General features: G+C 40.2%; 1 protein-coding gene and 1 long non-coding RNA gene across 7 annotated transcripts in view; both read left to right on the top strand.

The window, feature by feature from the left end:
* The window catches only part of LOC117210007 (fasciclin-3), a 343,353-nt gene that overhangs the window by 164,712 nt on the left and 160,921 nt on the right, over positions 1–17,720 (top strand). The gene's annotated exons all lie outside the window — the stretch shown is intronic.
* LOC117210009 lies at positions 14,614–15,528 on the top strand. Its single transcript, XR_004488025.1, has 2 exons — positions 14,614–14,968; positions 15,053–15,528. It is a non-coding gene; the product is annotated as an uncharacterized LOC117210009 (long non-coding RNA).

Raw genomic sequence — 17,720 nt, 5'->3', positions numbered from 1 at the left:
TGATGTAATATTATTAATTCGTGGGTAGATTAAAGTTGTAATTATAGCACCGTGAATTTATCGTCGGAGACACAGGCAGCCGGTTGCTTCTGGCCGAGTCGGCATGCGAGATAGAATGTAATTTCGAAATGGAACACTAATCCTGGAATGGAATGTAACGCGCGGAATGAGACTCTCAGGGCAATTATAAATGGATTCTTTTGCCGGTGTAACAAAGCTTTTTCTTTTTCTTTTCTACCGATTGTTGAACGCTTCTCCGGTGTTTCGAACAGTAGCTTCAGCTTTCGACGCAGCAGGATATGTTAAATTAATTCTTATTAATCTCAGGTATTTAATTTTAAAGCTTATTACTTTCTCTCTGCTCGGCTCGTATTTCATTATATTATATTATATATACTTACGGGATGGAGATATTAAAATAGAAAGAAATTCATCGCGGAATATTACGTTTTTAACTTCTTTTGTGCGAATCTGAGCAGATTAAAGCAATCAAGAACCCATCTCATCTTGCGTATAAAGTAACAACCTTCTCAATAACAATGTACCACGAGTCGTATCAACCATCGAAAATGTTGAAGTGCTCACCACTTTTAAGAAAACCCTACATCTGGTCTTTTTAGTTTTCTCAAGCATTGAAGCCATCGACAGCGTATAGACAAAAGACTGGGGCGAAGGCAGACCATAGACAGTAGACAGGCGACGAGGGCTTCGGGGTTTTCAATTATAGGGTAACACTGCTAGCGTGTGGATCTGGATCAGCTCAAATTATATTCCTACTTGTACTTACACTTCTGTATTAAAATATATTTTCTACCTGTAGTATCGTGGAAAAAAGGCCTGTGGCGACACTCGATAGCAAATACCATCACTCGACACTAACTAGTGTTGGGCGACGATTCACCGTTTATTGTGAATACCAATATGTATCTAAAACTGTATCTTGGGCTAAATAAACATCATTAAAAAAAAAAGTGTCGGACATTAGCGCCTTAGGTTGCGAACGTTCGGAACTCGGGTTCGAATCCCGGCGACCGGAGTCCGATTTTTCTTCCACGATACAAAGAAAGAGAAGAAAAGCGGCCGTACCCAGCATCGACGACATCTGCAGCGCTAAGCAGCTCACGATACTACATACTTTACAATTTATCCACACGTTTCTCTGTTTATACATCTAATAACCTGAACAGAAAACCTTCACGATCCAGTCAGAGTACGAGGGGAATTCTTATTGCGGAACTGGTCGATCGTGCCTCTCATTTTTCTACCAACCTTTTTTCTACCCGTTCCAGATAAACTTACGCCACCGATGCTTTCTCTCGATCGTCTTAACTCGTCAGTCTGTTCTTGAGATCCGGATCTCGAGTTATCTGTTACTCGAACAACCCCCGCGAGAGAGATCGTTGCCACCTCATTCTCCAACCGATGTGCCCAGACCTTCCTATTTACATACGCCATCTTTTCAACCCTCCAGTCTCAGATACCATCGTCGCCACTCCGTCGTATCGTTCCACGACTATCGAACTTTTCCTTCTGAGCGACATCATCGAGAGACCATTATGTTTGCTGATTTGGTTCATCGATAGGAGAGAACACAGACTTCGAGGAAACGACAGGGGATGAGAAGCGGCGCCCAGGGGTACTTCGTTGCAACGACCGCGTAACAAGATCACGGACGATGTTTTCCATTCATAAACATTACTAGCTACTGAATTCTGTTGTACCGCCTGAGTGGGAGTAGAATGGATGGCTCGAGAAGACATTGTACCTTCGTATTTCCTTCAAGGGTTGTGTTATCCAAGGCGGACTACATTAGATTGCTACGCAAAACAATAATAACGTGGTAGATGATTTCACTTCGTATGACTTCTGATTTTCAACCTGGGAAACGTATTTTAATGGTGAATGGATATGGAACATTACAAGTATAAGAAAATAATAAGTAGAATATAATTATTCGGATATTATAGATGGAATATTGCAGACTAAAAAGTTGGTAGATATCAGTAGAGGGATGAATTGAAATAAAAGCAAGGGTTGATATAAGCTATACTTCTTCGTCTTTAGTGGCAAGCTTTCTTTGTCTTTGGGCTTAAACGAAACGACTAAGACCGTAGATTCGTTTTTATTCGCAATCTGAACGATTAAAATTTTATTTACGGCTTTTTATGAAACGAACGAAGATTGGTCGTAAAGTCTGCGACAATTTTTAAGCGGGTTGTTGGCGCAAGTTTTCTCGAAGAATTCGAAATTCTCGCACTTGACGAGATAGCCATTCTGAAAGTTCCAAAGTTTATGGTTCGAAAGTTCTTGCGAAATCTGGCGAACTGAACGAGGAAATTTTTCGTTTCATCGCAACCTGCACGGAAGGGAAATTCATAAAATTGTAGCATAGAAAATTTCAAATAATGAAATTTTCTATTCAGAATCTGATTCTCCGTCTTCGTTTCGGTAAAAATAAAGCTGACAGTTCCCATTTCTTACGCTCGAAACTATCTTCACAGATAAAATTCGGTAAAATGAAATTTCCAGAAATTCCCGAGTAACAGGATATAATTAATTTTATTTCCTTTCAAGCCACGACGATAAAAATTATCCATGACGACATGAATAACGTTTTACGAGAAATCGTGCTACCGACAGAGATAAAGGTCCTAAAGTATTTCCTACTTACGATTTCAAATCCCGCTGTTTGTCTTTACGATCCTTCTTCCCGATACCACGAAGCTCGAAACCTTTCTGACCAATCTCACTGGCATTGTATGCATTTAAATGTAGCATGCAAAGAGCGCACTGTGCAAGAGAAATATGGAAGTCGGCGAATAAATATACCGTTGGAGTCGTGGAATTTGGTTAAGAAAATTTCACAGGCTCGAGAGCCTTTTGTCAGAGTCGATAGAGTCTGAAAGTATAAGCAGCTATTCGAAAATCTGATAGCTTCGAATAAGATTCTTTACGAAACGTAAGGTTCGTAGAATTCGATTCGCGAGGTTCAGTCTCGTTCCATTTTCGGTCCTCCTGGCTAGTCTATTGCCTTTCCAGAGACCCCTTTCGTGTCGCACGTGTATCGTGAATGTTAATCAGCACATAAACACGTACCGCTGATGGCAGCTTAACGTCACATCAAAGAGAAAACCCTTTTAGAACGGGGCTGTAATCTATAATCCTCGCGAGACCTCGATGGTACGTTTCGTTATGCGTGTTTTTAAAGATGACGACCCTCCGCTTGTCAATTGGGAAGTCTAACGAGTCCCCGCGTGGGGGATAAAACGAGAAATGCGATTTATTTTAAGGAGCTAATTGTATTTTTAGATTATAGATTTTACAGAATAATCGTCGAAGAAGTTCGCTTTATTCGATATATCCTGCTATCTTTAGAAATTCGATAATCCTATAAATATAGAAGCGATTGCTATAATAAATATAGATTTAATATTGCTGGAATAATTTTAATGGGACCGAAAAATTGACACGTTAGACGCATGCTATGAAATCTAAATTTCCGTCAGTTTGCAATTCGAAAGTTAATCAGCGTTCCGATGGTAATGAATACAAACGAGCAATTTTTATGAACAAAATGCAAACGTTATTTATACATCACTGACAGATGACTAGTTAACTTTTAGTAGCAATATTTATCCAAAAATATTGTAGAATATGCAATGTGTAGTACAGGTAAAATACGATGATGATTAACTTATTTCCATTTAAAACGTTGTACGATCCGAAATTGCAAATCTTTTTTACGTATTTGCGAACAACGTGTTGCTCGATAGCGGGATCTCATGGCTGACAGAAAAGAATCGAGAAAGAGAAAGGGAAGACAGAGTATCGTTTTTGTTCCGACGCTATCGCTCATCCCCGCTATTCAACAATTTATATTCATGAGAATGATTTTCAGGAGGGAACTGGCCCGCTTTTATAACGGTGTTTGTAATTTGGTCGCGGCCGATAATAAACCCTTATGAAGAAGAAAGAAATGAAACTTAATGGAGTGTCGGCGCAAAAGTGATCATGATGGATGCTGCACACACGATCCTGCCTTTATTAAGATCCAACCGAACAACAACCACCGGCAAAATATCACTGTACTTTTGATGTTACATTTTTAACGTCCGACTATTAATCTAACGAGCGTGTTCTTAAGAACAAATCGAATAAGCTAGACATTCGGATTACATCATAATTCGCGATATGAAATTTTGCGGTATGAAATTTCCAACGATAACCGCACTAACATCGATCGTTCTCCTCTATGATTTTGTCGATTCGATCTATCGCCATACGACATTGAAACATAACAATTTTTCAACGAATTCAGAAGCAAAGAAACTGGGAAAATTTCCTGAAAATATTCCCGACAAAACGATTATCCACGGAAATAACTTTAGTCTTATCGTTTGACAGGACACATCAAGCAGCACTACCAAAGACCGAGGATTGGCCACACAGACGTCACACGTTCTTTCTTCCCTAAGAAGGATTGTCATTGTTCACTAAATACAGGACAATTTCTAACACAAAAATGTCGATCGAACACGTCGTCCTGTCGGAAATATCAACGTGAAAGAAGCTTATGTAGAACATTCAATTACATACATAACCTGATAGGTCTTGAAAAATTAAGTTACGTTAAAAAGGATGACTCGGTTTCTTCGTCGATCCAGTTTTTATTTAAAATCGACGAAGTAGAAAGCATTCCTATTGCAATTTTCATCTCTGCTCCAACCATTCCATTTATGGAATCCCCGTTATATTCTACTTTCGTCGTCGAGCCGTTAATTCTTCTCGATTTGTCGAGGCAAATATGATTGCGAAGAAAAAGGAAAATCGGCGAGATGCGGGCCAACGACGAGAAGGAAGGATATGCCGAACGGAACGGACGAAGAAGTTGCTTCCGGTGAATCTCGACGGCCTCGTGAAGCGTCGCGGTGGAGAGGGCAAGCAGGACGAAGGGTGGAAGAGGGTGAAACTTCGTTATCGGGAAATTCGGTCTTGAAGAAAGTCGTTAACTTTCACGGAGAGTCAGTTATTCCCCGGGACGGATTCGTCTGGTGTCGGCCAAGTCGAACAAAGTCGATTGATTCGCGGGTGAAACTCGATATTCCACGAATGGAACTTTCCCGACGCCATTAACCAGTGTTCTTTGCGGTGAAGCCCTTCCAAGTTCCTTTTGATTTACGCGGAAAACATTGTTCCCGGGGGCTGGTTCTGTCTCATCGACGATCTGCAGAAAGGTTGCATGAGACGGAGGATGAGTTGCGAGACACTGCGTGGGCGCGGTCGTTTTATTCTCCGCGAGACACGGCCAACGTATGCGTTCGATGCGGTTAATTAATTCCTTTTTAATGGCTGTCAGGAAATAAAACAAAATTCAGACGATAGGAATTTCAATTTGGGCTGTAAATTCAGTCGTAATCGCAGTCTTCGTTTGGGTTACCTTTTCAAGCTGGTCATAATCCCTTTTCCGTTTTTCTTCGATTGTTGCCATCGACGAACTGCCGTACTGACACAGATGAAACATCTGAAAATCGAAATGCGCGTAATACAACTCAATGTAGCTACATAAGTAGATTCTTGAAATTAATTAATTCTTTCTTTTAATTAATTAATTAATTCTTTTATTCATTAATTCTTGAAAGTAAATAATAAATAAATTAATTAATTAATGAAATTTAAAAATTAATATCCTCAGCATTGTGTGATTGAAACAGGAATGCTTTTACGTGGGATTTTTTCCTTCTTAATACACGGAAACGAAGGAAATGGAAGGGAAATCTAGCTGTGCATTTGTTGAAGCGACAGTGTGATTACGTTTGTTCGTGGGATTAGCTTTTTTGAACCTCTTGGACTTCCCGGTTGCTTTTGTCGGAGCCTTTTCACGGCCGTGGGATTTCTTTGCGTTCGTAGTTCCTTGTCACGGCGCAAAATAGGACGAACGTCTCAAGACTAAATTGACTTGACGAATTTTCAAGGGTCACTGAGTTCTGTGGAAACCTCGAGGAAAATGAGCTGAGAACTGAGGATTATGAGTCTCGTGGAATTTTAAAGTCTCGTTAAACAATTTCGTAATTCGCGATTAATCGAAGAAATGAATTCATCGTAAATGTAATAAAAATTTCATTTAATTTATTCTTGCGTTTTCACATGACACTAACGGCGAAAATTCGTCAAAATGTAATTGCAACGGTATCGAATCACACGGTAGGATTGCTGATTCGAACTGTGTGAGAGAAAATTCGACTCTTGCTCGTCACGAGAGCATAGTCGTCTCATTTTTAAGCGAGAATTACATGTCGCGAGCAATTAGTTGTGTCTCGTTCACGCGATATCCGTTTGTTGAGCGTCAAAGAGTAATTTTACTTAATATCTGAAAACACTGGATGGCCTTAACAGAGACACTCGTTACACTTCAAAGATATAATCCTCATGGAAGGACCGGAAATTAGATAGGAAATGAAGCGGATTGCTGAAACCGAGAACACTCGTAGTTCCTCTTAACGGTTCGGAAAGAGTCCTACAGCTGAAGTGCACTTGGTGCAAAATTGAAAAGAAAGAAGCGCTTGGAGCGCGTTGATTATCATCGTCCTCGCGAAACATCGATTTATGTTTCAATTTCATCCCCACTTGGTTACATCTGTTTCCTCTCCTAACAGAATATCAAGGGCTCGTTTCGACTAATAAATCTGTTAAATGTTAAAACGCTTAAATTAAACAGCGAATTTGTCCATCACGATACCTAAAATATAGATATTGTAATTTATACGAACATAGTATACGAATTAAGAAGAAAAAAGCAAGCAATTTTCATGTTCGAATTTTCCTACAGATAAAAATGATACAATCGGCGATAAACCGAAATGAGAAATCAACGTGGAACGAAGATTAAAAAGCGGCGAAATGCGGACGATCGCGTGAAATAACTCAGGCCAAAAAGATTTTATCATAGCGCAATATGTGAACCCTCTGCGGACTCTCGGTGGATGGAAGATGAAAAACCTTTCAAGGATACACCACGATTTTTCAAGTTGCCACGCCGGTCGGACGTAATGTGAATTTATGGGATTATTTTATCGCGGCGTCTAGCCGCGCATTATCGGGCCACGCTTCGCTTGTAAACGCCGTTTCAACGCGCACTCCCGATTGTTTCTCGTGAAATCGTGCGACAGATTTTTTACGATAATCGCGGTACTACCGTGAACAACGATGTTGAAAGAGTTTTCACGTTGGTTCTGGCGGGCTCGCGTGTATTTCATTCGCCAGAAAAATATTTACGAAGTGCGAAATAATTTGTTACGACTGGCTTGTTTCCGCTTAGCAAGTTCCGCACGATGTAATCGCGGGTTTCTCTGTGAATTTCCGCCGCCTTGTTAAGTATTGAAATGTAATCGCGTTCTCGCGGGGCCGCCGGGTATGAAGTGGACGCTACAGGTACCTTGAAGTTAGGGATGGCGATTTGTTTGTCGAGCGACGGGAACGGTACGAAATTTATTAAGCAACAACGACGTTAATCCAAGCTCTGGAGCTGAAATATCTGTTTCCCGTGGAATTATGGCGCCGGGGGAGAACCGGCTTCGTTTTCACGCGTTAGCTTCTAACAATGTCACCGTGAAATAAACTACCTTCGAATTATACCGAAGTCGAATTCCACGCCAATTTACATAGCAGGAATTCTTCTTCTTCTTCGTTTGATACGTCTTCCATCTTATCTTGGATTAGATTTTCCATTATAAAGTAATTTGCTATTCTACTCTGCACTTGTTACCGATACAAGGCAATTAACAGCGATATCATAAGATCTGATAATAAGATACATTTTCATGTATCCGAATCTTTGTTCGTTTCGCCTATTAAACACTATAACGCGCATTTTACTTCATACATTTTATATAATTTCGCGTATCGCGTACATCTTTGCATCTTACAATTTCCCATAAACGACTAAACGTTCGCAACGCTACGATTAATTTCGGGAATATCTACGCTATACCGTGGGTTCGAGCGATTGGCTTGGCGTATGCGAGAAATCTTTTGGATTCGCGACAAAGCAAGCAAATCTCGCAGAAACTCCACGTGTCGTCGATCTCGGAGGAGGCGAGAAGAAACTCGCGTTTTGCAGTCGCGTGCTGACACAAGACTCGCAAGCTCGCCTTGAGCGGTTCCGCTCGCAATATCGATCACCGTCTCGGAGAAGTTGTCTACGGTAAGCCTGCCTACGAGAAAGAAGAAAAGGGCTCCGTGAAAAGGGGTAAAAGGGGTGAAAGGCTCGAGGAAGGAGTAGAAGGCTGTGAACGTAGCTTGCGCTGAAAAAAAGAGGGTAGAGGAGAGGAATCGACTGAAAGCACGCGAACAACACAAACTGGCAGAATAACAAATGAGCCATGAGAATGAAAAAAAGAAAAGTGAGGAACAGTCGACAACCGGGACGACGGGGATGAGAAAAACGGGTCGGAGAAATGGAACAGAAGCGATAGAAAGGAAAAGTGCTCTGAATCGAGGAGCGTTGGCATGGATGACGAGAATAAAAGTCGATCGATGGAAGATTCTGTCGAAAATACCGGGACGATGAACAAATCAAAGTTAATTCCGTTTCATGGCCGATTTGCGAAGCTTGCGGCGAATGACAAATGGAAAAATGTTCAAACGGAAGCTAGCGAGGCAGTTTGGCTTTATAAATGTTCTCGTAGAAGGTATTACGGAGAGTCTCGTGGGTAAAGGATTTCTGTTTCGTGTTGTGACGAGCAACGCTTGGAATATGCCAACAGCGCTGCTCTTAATGCTTGGTCATTTAGGATTGCTCGTCCTTACGGTTTAATTACACTAGGCAAAGGTAAGGTGCACTACGCTCAATGGCTTTCTCTGGTCGAGTAGATTCGAGAAATCGTGGCTTTGCGACAGGAATCGAGAATGATCGAAGTTCATTGGATTGCTTCGTTAAGAGAGTTTCAACTGTAAGTTTAAATTAGTAATGCGAAGATATACTTTTACATTGAATTATCTTCAAGTAGATAGGTCTTTTAATAGACCTTGAGATCGTTTCATTGGAAATGAGAGCATTTTATCGCTCTAAGTATCCATATGGCTTGTTTGTACGTTATATCTTACAATTTACTATGTACACTGTAAATTCGACAAGCGTGAAAGAAGCATTTTCTTCTAGATTGCTTAGATGATTGTAAAACTCGTGATTGATAGATTGGACCGGACCCGAAGTAGCGCGTGTCTTGCGCGTCAATATAAAAGTCGTTTCACGAAGGTGTGGATTTTACAGTGGAACGTGATTGCTTGTAACCGTGGTTGTTTGAAAAGCTTAATGAGGTCCTTAATCTGTGATCATTCGTCGACTTACTGACTGCTTAATATCTACTTAACGTTTTACGAGTATTTAAGGATAGCGACGCCTCGCCAGGATGCGACTGTCGCTTCCGTACGCTCGTAAACTTAACTGGCGAGATTTTAAAAGCCTTCACCATCATCCTGATGCCTCTCTATTCTCTGTCTTACATCGTGAAATGTACCGGATCAGCCGGATAGAACGAGATCGTTCTGGAAATTGCTTAAGAACGTTGGCCGAGTGTGATACGAAATGTGAGCGAACGTTAACTCGGAATTGTCTTGTCATTATCGTTGATCCAAATTTTATACGTATTCGGTTGTTTTTAGTTAGAAAAAATCCTTGCTGTTTAACGTAATGTGACCGAAGCTGCGTTTGCAAATGACACACTGTATAAAATTATAGCGAAACATCAGTAGTGAAACAATTTACGGTCGGTTGACGTTTTGAAATCTTTTTCGAGGAAAATTCGTATGGCAGAGAAAAAAAGATTTCACGAAGCCAATGAGCACAGCGGAGGACAATGATGTATCTGGTGAAATATTTTTCTGGGTCAAAAACTGAATCAAGCGGGTTGCATCGTTGAAAAGGGGTGATGCGCGTGGCTCAAAGCATTTTGTAAAAGACAGGGAGTTTCAAAGGCGCTTCGAAAAGTTTCACCGAGGTATTCCTTCAAAAGTGTGGCACTTCGAAGATTAACGTGTCACCGTGATAGTGTTGATACTCTTTCATGCTGAAAGCTTCGGTGAAGGGAAAGGTAACGCGGTACCGTCGACTAGAAAATAAGAGATAAGGGGTGGGAAAAAAAGATGCTCTCGCGCTCGCGCAAACAAAATTTTAGCGTTTAGCTCCTCGGGCTTTCTATCCTGTTGGAAAATTTGCCATCATTTGATGTCTTCGTATAAAGAAATTTAGTTAAATATATTATCACGGGATATTTATATATCCCCGAATTTTAAAATGCTTCCTTACTTTACCGTGCAACAAACAAATACAAAATTATACTCTTTCCCTTATGAAATATATAATTTTAAGTTCGATATCGTTGAAACATTTTTACCTCTCTTTTATCTCTTCTTAACGACCACTATAAGTTCTTAATCTTTTAAAACCTTATTCTTCGACAACAGAATATTTTATTATAAATTTATTAAAAAGTGGAACATCTTTAAACTTCGCGCCTAATTTTTCCCATCAATCACGTAACACGCCCCGATATCGAAACCCTAATTCTCGAAACTTTTCCATCCACCGTTCGCCATTTTTCACAAACTCATCAAAGCTAGCCCGAATCCACTTCTTGGCTCCTCTATAAACTCACCTTCGTCCAGCCACGAAAGACAATCCTGAACGAATAGCAAATCGTTGTACGAATCGCCGACGGCTTGATGAGACACCGTATCTCGTTTCTACATGCAACAATCTAATTATTATTAGATTCCTTATGCGAAAGGGAGCGTGGCGAGCGGATATGAAGGTTTCTGCGGCTCCATCGCCGGCAACGAGCGCAATTTAACCTCGCGGCTTAATCCGGTCGTAAGATTAAATTGAATCTACAGGGAGGTTCGACAATCACGTGGAGTGCAGCGGAACGGTATGCGTGTTGGCAAGAGTGAGAAACATGCTTTGCCATTCGGGGGGTCGGAGGGTGAAGGTGGTTGCCACATAGTTGGCCATTAGTATTAAAAGCTGCACCAAAGGCAGAGTTTCGGCACCGGGCCTCCCTTTGTCGTGAACTAACTGCACGGTAACTAACTGTTCGCGGTTCCGCCACAATAAATCTGCTGTTTTATCAGATGGCTGCGTGAGCTTCAAATTGCCCGTATCGATCAATCAGTGCGCGTCAAAGGACGAAAAGTTTCGCCGGCGCGGCGTGTGGCTTGCACGCGTTTCGCGCCTAATACATGAACCCGTGAGCGAGTTACTTTCCGTCCCGTTTGGGAAGCCACGATGCGCCTCTACAAAATTTCATTACATCGCCGCGTATGAAATATGGTTCCTCTTGAATCCTTTGACGCATAAATCTTTTCCACGTGGTTCGAAGAGAAAGAGAGAGAAAGGGGAAATAAGGAATTATCGAGTTATGCACGAATATTCGTTTGTCGGATGTTTCGTTCGCGAAATAAAGAGGTCACGTAACCCGGGATCATATGCAAAATGTCAAGATTTTCGTGAGGAATCAATCGCTGACACAAGCAAGAACAACATTGGTTTCTTTGAAGGGAAAAGAGGGCATCGTGATAAATTTGCATGAATAAGTTACTTCCGCCGTGCTGTTTATTCCGTCGAGTGGGTGAAAGGCTGCGAATGTTTGCATCGAAGCTCAACGATACCCTCGATTTCCGTGTTGCTTATTCGCTATCGACGCCGCGAGGAGGAAGCTCCTTCATTCTCGTCTCTGTCCGTCGAACCGTGAAAACTTCGGAAACGAGAAACTTGCAGTTTTCTGAAACTCTAGTCAACGATACCGTTTACCTTTTTGATCGATTTCTAGTTATCCGTTTTAAAGACGTTCGACCGCCATAAAACGAGACGATTTTAAGAAAGTTTGTCGGCTGCTACGTTAATTAACGGACTATAATTACTCTGTTCATTAAAAACAAATGTGGGCTTTTAATTTACTTTTTAGATTCTTCCATTTGATCCATGTAATTAATGGTAAAATCAATTAGATGGCGGAAAGCGTCGAAGTTTCTCGGTGAGCGTTTACTCGTAAAAAGTTAGTTTCTTTCCAACAAACTTGTTACTCTCGATCATTTTTCATGAATTCTTTATCAATGGAACTCAGTCAAGCTACTCTGATGAACTTTGTGCATCTACTAATCCTTTAAATATTTCGCAAAGGATTACTCGCTACAGTGCAATTACTCAACGTTTTCGATGTATTTCGTATCGTTTAATTACGAAAAGATTACAATCTTTATTGAAAATCTCCATTACACCATTCAACGAACGCGCCGCATATTAAAATTATTTTTTAATATACTTGGCATGTGTGTGTATGATATTGTTTTTTATCAAGTTTCTTCCTTTATTTCGTTGCAAAATTTACGAAATATAAAACTTGTAAAACACAAACTGAAAATAATTGAATCTTGTAACGATTGCAAATTCTCTTTACGAAAATTTCCTGCGAAAAGTGTTCTTTCATCGCCATTACATCTCCAATAATGCGAAACGAATCTCCGAAAACGAATGAGCGAACGAATGAAACCAATGAACCCAATTTACCAAATATCCCCCTACACCTCAATTTTGTTTAATTCGGCCGTTTCCCCCGACTTTCCTCGTGGCGATTGTTATCTCCCCTTGGCCTGATTTTCCGCGTCAATTACTCCGATGTAACGTAGAAAAGACAGCAGAGGAAGTAACAACGGGGTCGTTTCTTGCCATACGACCGCACAACATGAAAGGGCCTGCAATAGATATTCACATGGAGCGTCGCGTCTGATTCTTACCCCTATCCTCGTCGATTGTTCGCGAAACAGGGGGTTGTGTTACATCGTGGCCCGTCTGACACACGTTGCCACGCACGTCACGTAAACATCGAACCGTGCGAGCGCGTCAGTCAACTCTGTAATTATGCTGTCTCAATAAGCATTGTTACGTTTCGATAAGCAATCGCTGCGACCCGAGAAGACAATCGAACGGAATTCGATGGACCGTCTGTTCGTCATCGAGGTTGATGAAAGTTCGCCGCGGATTTCCAGCTTTTCACGACTCACTGAATACTCTGGCATTGGCATTGAATAATTAGTTCCTTTCTCCGACTGGCCAACTTTCAACTTGTTCCCTTCGTTCCTTTTTCGTCTTGAAAGTCGCTAGGCGTGGCTGCTGTTGTTACAAGTATCCTCGAAGGTGACGCTGTCGATCGATGCGTAATTGTCATTAAAAACCACGCTGAATGTTTATCGAAACCAATTTGTATTCTATGCTCGCTACCGTCGCGTGATACGTTTTCTTAGAAACAGAGTTTACCTTCATTTAACATTTACAATTATTATTATTAATTTTATTAATAATATAATGTCATAAATCTCACTTGTGTTAAGAGATTTGCAAGTCTAGTTGAACTATAATATATTCAGAGCATATGGTTGTTGTATAGTTACTGTTACAAATTCTTATTTTTTATTCCTAGTGTGGAATTTCGTTCTCGGAATTTCTAAGCCCGTAACGTTCGTGGCGAAGATTTCAGAAAGACGTGGTTGGAAAACGACTGCACAGCAACGAAGCGATAAAAGGGTCGTAAAACTATTGTATAAAGACGGGGGTAAATGTAAACGACGATGGTAAACAAGGGGCGATAGTAACAATTGTAAAATGTAATAATCAATCTGTGAAATTACTTGAATCGCGAAATGCTGTATTATGTTTGCAACAGCCATTAAAAGAGTCATTAAACGGTGGAGGAATTAATCAGTTCGTGTTGAAGTTGTATCGCGAGCTGTTCGCGTTTTGTACACGATCGCGTCAAATATCATTACGATTCTCGTTGAAATGTATTAATTTACAAAATATTAATTTACGGGCTACGGGCTGACGTTCCCGGTAAACGTCCGTCGTAATCGGCACACAATGTAATTGATACACAAGTGGAGCTGACGTAGTCCTGGTTACTAATTGTCCCGTTTCAACGAGCATTGTCACGTTTTAACTATCATTGAACACCGTCAAAAGACAATGGGTCTGATTACAGCTCGACGAATTCACGTTTCTGTCGTGACATGGACATTATCTACATGTTCAGTGGAAAGAATGAACGTTCAAACGATCGATGATTAAAAAACTGGCTATTCTATTGATTTCTGATTATCTTCTAACTGATAGCGACTTCCATAGCCAAAAATAGGGAAGATCATTAGTTGAGTGAAACTGAGTTGTACGTATTGGTGCCGTTGATATCGAACGATCAGACAACGTTAAATTTATTTATTGGTTTTCTTAAGAGAAAGAAAGAAAAAGTATAGAGGATCTCAGACGATGCTCCTCAACGTTCGAGGACCCAACGTTTTAACAATTAACATTTAAATAATTTTTTGATCAGCGACACTACGTCTGTTCGTTCTTGCCATGCGATTCTGCGTTTACTGTTTTATTAACAAATTATTTTCTAGCTTTCTATTTAGTAATAGCATTGACAGACGCAGACTTCCATCTTCTTGCCGCACACTTGACCACATGCCACATATACAGCCATAAGTGTTATCGACGCTCAACACATGCTTATTACAGCGATAATAGCTTACAGTCGCGTGTTAGTCCGATCAGTTTGTATTCAAGTACCCAACATGCATCACGTATATTTGGTCAGTGTTGTTATTTGCATCATTTTTGCGCCGTATGCTTCATCATGGAATTTATTAGACAAACTTCGTCAGGAACAAATAAAACAAAATGATTTGCGAAATGCACTTGATTACCAAAATGTACAACTTCCTGTTACAAAGCCTCCAGATATATATATCAGCCCACAAGTTGCTAGTAAGATATTCGCCGTAATTATAGCTGTGATCGCAAAATGTGTTTACCTCATCATAAAATGCAGAAAAATAATTTGTTGTTGCTGCTGTGGAACGGATCATAACGAAGACAACGAAGGAAATACCACTTTTGATGTATAAAGCTTCGCTTTAGGTGAGAAGTGACTATAGACACATAATAATTTGAACGACTATTAAAAAGTGGAAAATGCAAAAGATTATATATTTTTTGGCGCAGATTGTTGAAAACTGGCAAAAGATTTGATCACGTTTGGAATTTCAGTGATTTATTGGCCACGATGATATTTGCACTATTTGCACTATATGTTTCGTTAATAAGAAAAATACAAACGGCTATGGTGATTTATAATTACATTTACAATCGTAGTGACAGCGTAACTATGGACATTTAAGTGTCTTTTCATAATACCACATTTTATTTTTATTTTTATTTTAAAAGAGATACTTTTATCTTGACTATTCCGCAATTTTATGTTATCAAGGTTAAGCAGTTTGTTCTCTATCATTCGTTTCCTGTATTTAATTTTATTATCTTACACGAATGTTGATTAGGTGTATACATGTTACCATAGGCGGCCATAAATGATCGGTTCTTTCTCCACTTGCTTATGAAAACAAAAGAACGAGAAATGATTTTATAAATGAATAATATGTAATCAGTAATAATTACTAATAAAATAGATCTTGCTTGAATTTTTGAAAAATCCTTTTTCCTATCTCTCCTGCAGCAAAAAAATTCCCGAAAACCATTAGAAAGACACAAATGTTATCGACAAGAACTGCATTTCAATTAAAAAATAAACTAAAGCGCTAAACCTCAAAACGAAAATTCCAGACTAAATAAATCAATAAATTAATTATTATCATTTATGTTAAAGTATAGAGAGGATTCGGAAGTATAAATAGTTTACTTTATTCACACACAATAGCTATACATATATATTACACTCTGAAGACCTCGATAACTTTCTTGCACGCGCGTTTGTTGTCAACCGACTCCTCTAGATTCTTCTAACAGTTTCCAATCGTCTTTTGTCTCAACTGAGACCTGGACGCCCTCTGACACTTACACATACACATTCGCATGTACCTAACAATTTATAATAATAATTAACAATCAATAATTAATCATTTATCACGCTGACAAGTATGCGAATGATCGATGTGACATATGCGATAATCCTGACTATTGGCATATATTGTATATATGCGTGATAAGCTCGAGCATTGTAATATTTACATAGAAATATTAGGATACGGATGAAAGAATATCACAGAATGAATTTAAGAACGAATCACAGCTCACTGTCACTTTTCACCGAAATTCCTACCAAGATCTTCGTTTCTCTATGGAAAGACAAGCCTTACAATTAGTCTAAGGTGTTACGCGCAGTTAGAATAAACTACAGTAGGATCTTGATCGAGCGAATCGCGATTATCCATGATCAACTTAGATCACGATTATCCACGGTTTTCCATTTACCGATAACAAACGCTTCCACGTATATAGTTTATGATTCTCTTCTGTTTTTAAACGAATGTAAAATTGAAGAAACGGATAAAATTTAGGTAGGCTTATATAGACTATAGTTTGCTTATGATTATATTATAAAGAGAAATAGATCTTCTAAAGACGAAGAGCTTATTTTGGCATGGAAAATACATCTTCACTTATCTCCTCTCGAACCTTGATTATCCATTGGACTTTAATTCGCTACAAATTCAGTACAGACGTCGACTCTTGACCATTCATTTTTGTAATTCGACGGAATTCCGCCTGTGACATCAGCCGCAGGATGTTGTTACTCGGTTTATTAGTTACGTGCCTTATTTGGAATGTCTTATTCGCGCCATTTTATTACCACGCTAAAAGCGGCAGTTACGTATAATATGAATATGCAATTTTATGACCACTCGGGGGAAACTCGCGTTACCAACATAAGCGAGTTATGCATTTTGTCCCGCAGGGGGGACTCTCTGGCTTATTCGAGAGGAAAGTTGAGCTCGATGAGAGAGTGCAAAGTGTGTCTGTATGCCGTGTGCAGAGAATGAGAGGAAGACGGAGGGGAAGCGTAAAGTAGGGACTAAAGAGGAAGAGGAAACTTTCATCTCGAGGTAAATTTCGAAATTCATTTCTATGAGCGGGTAGAACGGCTGTCTGTAAACTTATTTGCATACTGCGAGGACTGTTTGTCGAAAAACGGAAATGATTTCTATACGATATACAGTTTCTGCCAGCAACATTTCCATTTCTCCGTGCGTCGCCTTTCACTCGTTCATTACCTTCTTTCATCCTGAACATCCTGTTTCAAGGATGACCGACCACGATCACCTTGCCTCCAGATTGCCATCTTTAATAACATTTAATCGCGTGCATCTCCAATGCTCCTCGTTGACAGCCACGAAAGCTGTTACCACGCTCTTACTACGGACGATCGCGATCCACCGATTGAACCATGAAACCATTAACAAAGAAGCGTAGCCAAGTGCTCGTAATCCTTGTTTCGTGGGCGTGTTCCGCGCTTTCTCATCACGCCGTGCGTGACGAATTGCCACGACGACGTTCCCCGATCTTTTCAAGCTTCTATCTTTCTTCTCGATAGGGTCGACGACCACCGACAACAGGGTTAACTCGTCGTCATTTTTCACGTGCCGGTAATCGACCGGCACCTTTCTCCAGTCTATTGTTCGACGGACAACTGGCTGTACGTCGCGTCACGTTGGCTCGATCGAGTCGATTCAGTATTTCAAATGGATATAATCGAGTTGCGGTCTTGATTAAATCATGTCTCTGACCTAGAAGATTCCCCGTTCGAACCACGGACTCTCTGTTTGATCGGGCTGTTTCTTTCATCGGACTGCACGCCTTTCATCGACTTGAGCTT

This window comes from Bombus bifarius, unplaced genomic scaffold, assembly GCF_011952205.1.
Source record: "Bombus bifarius isolate JDL3187 unplaced genomic scaffold, Bbif_JDL3187 scf7180000008199, whole genome shotgun sequence".
Classification (NCBI taxonomy): Eukaryota; Metazoa; Arthropoda; class Insecta; order Hymenoptera; family Apidae; genus Bombus; species Bombus bifarius.
Note: the sequence above shows the minus strand (reverse complement) of the source record. Positions and strands in the feature narration are given on the sequence as shown.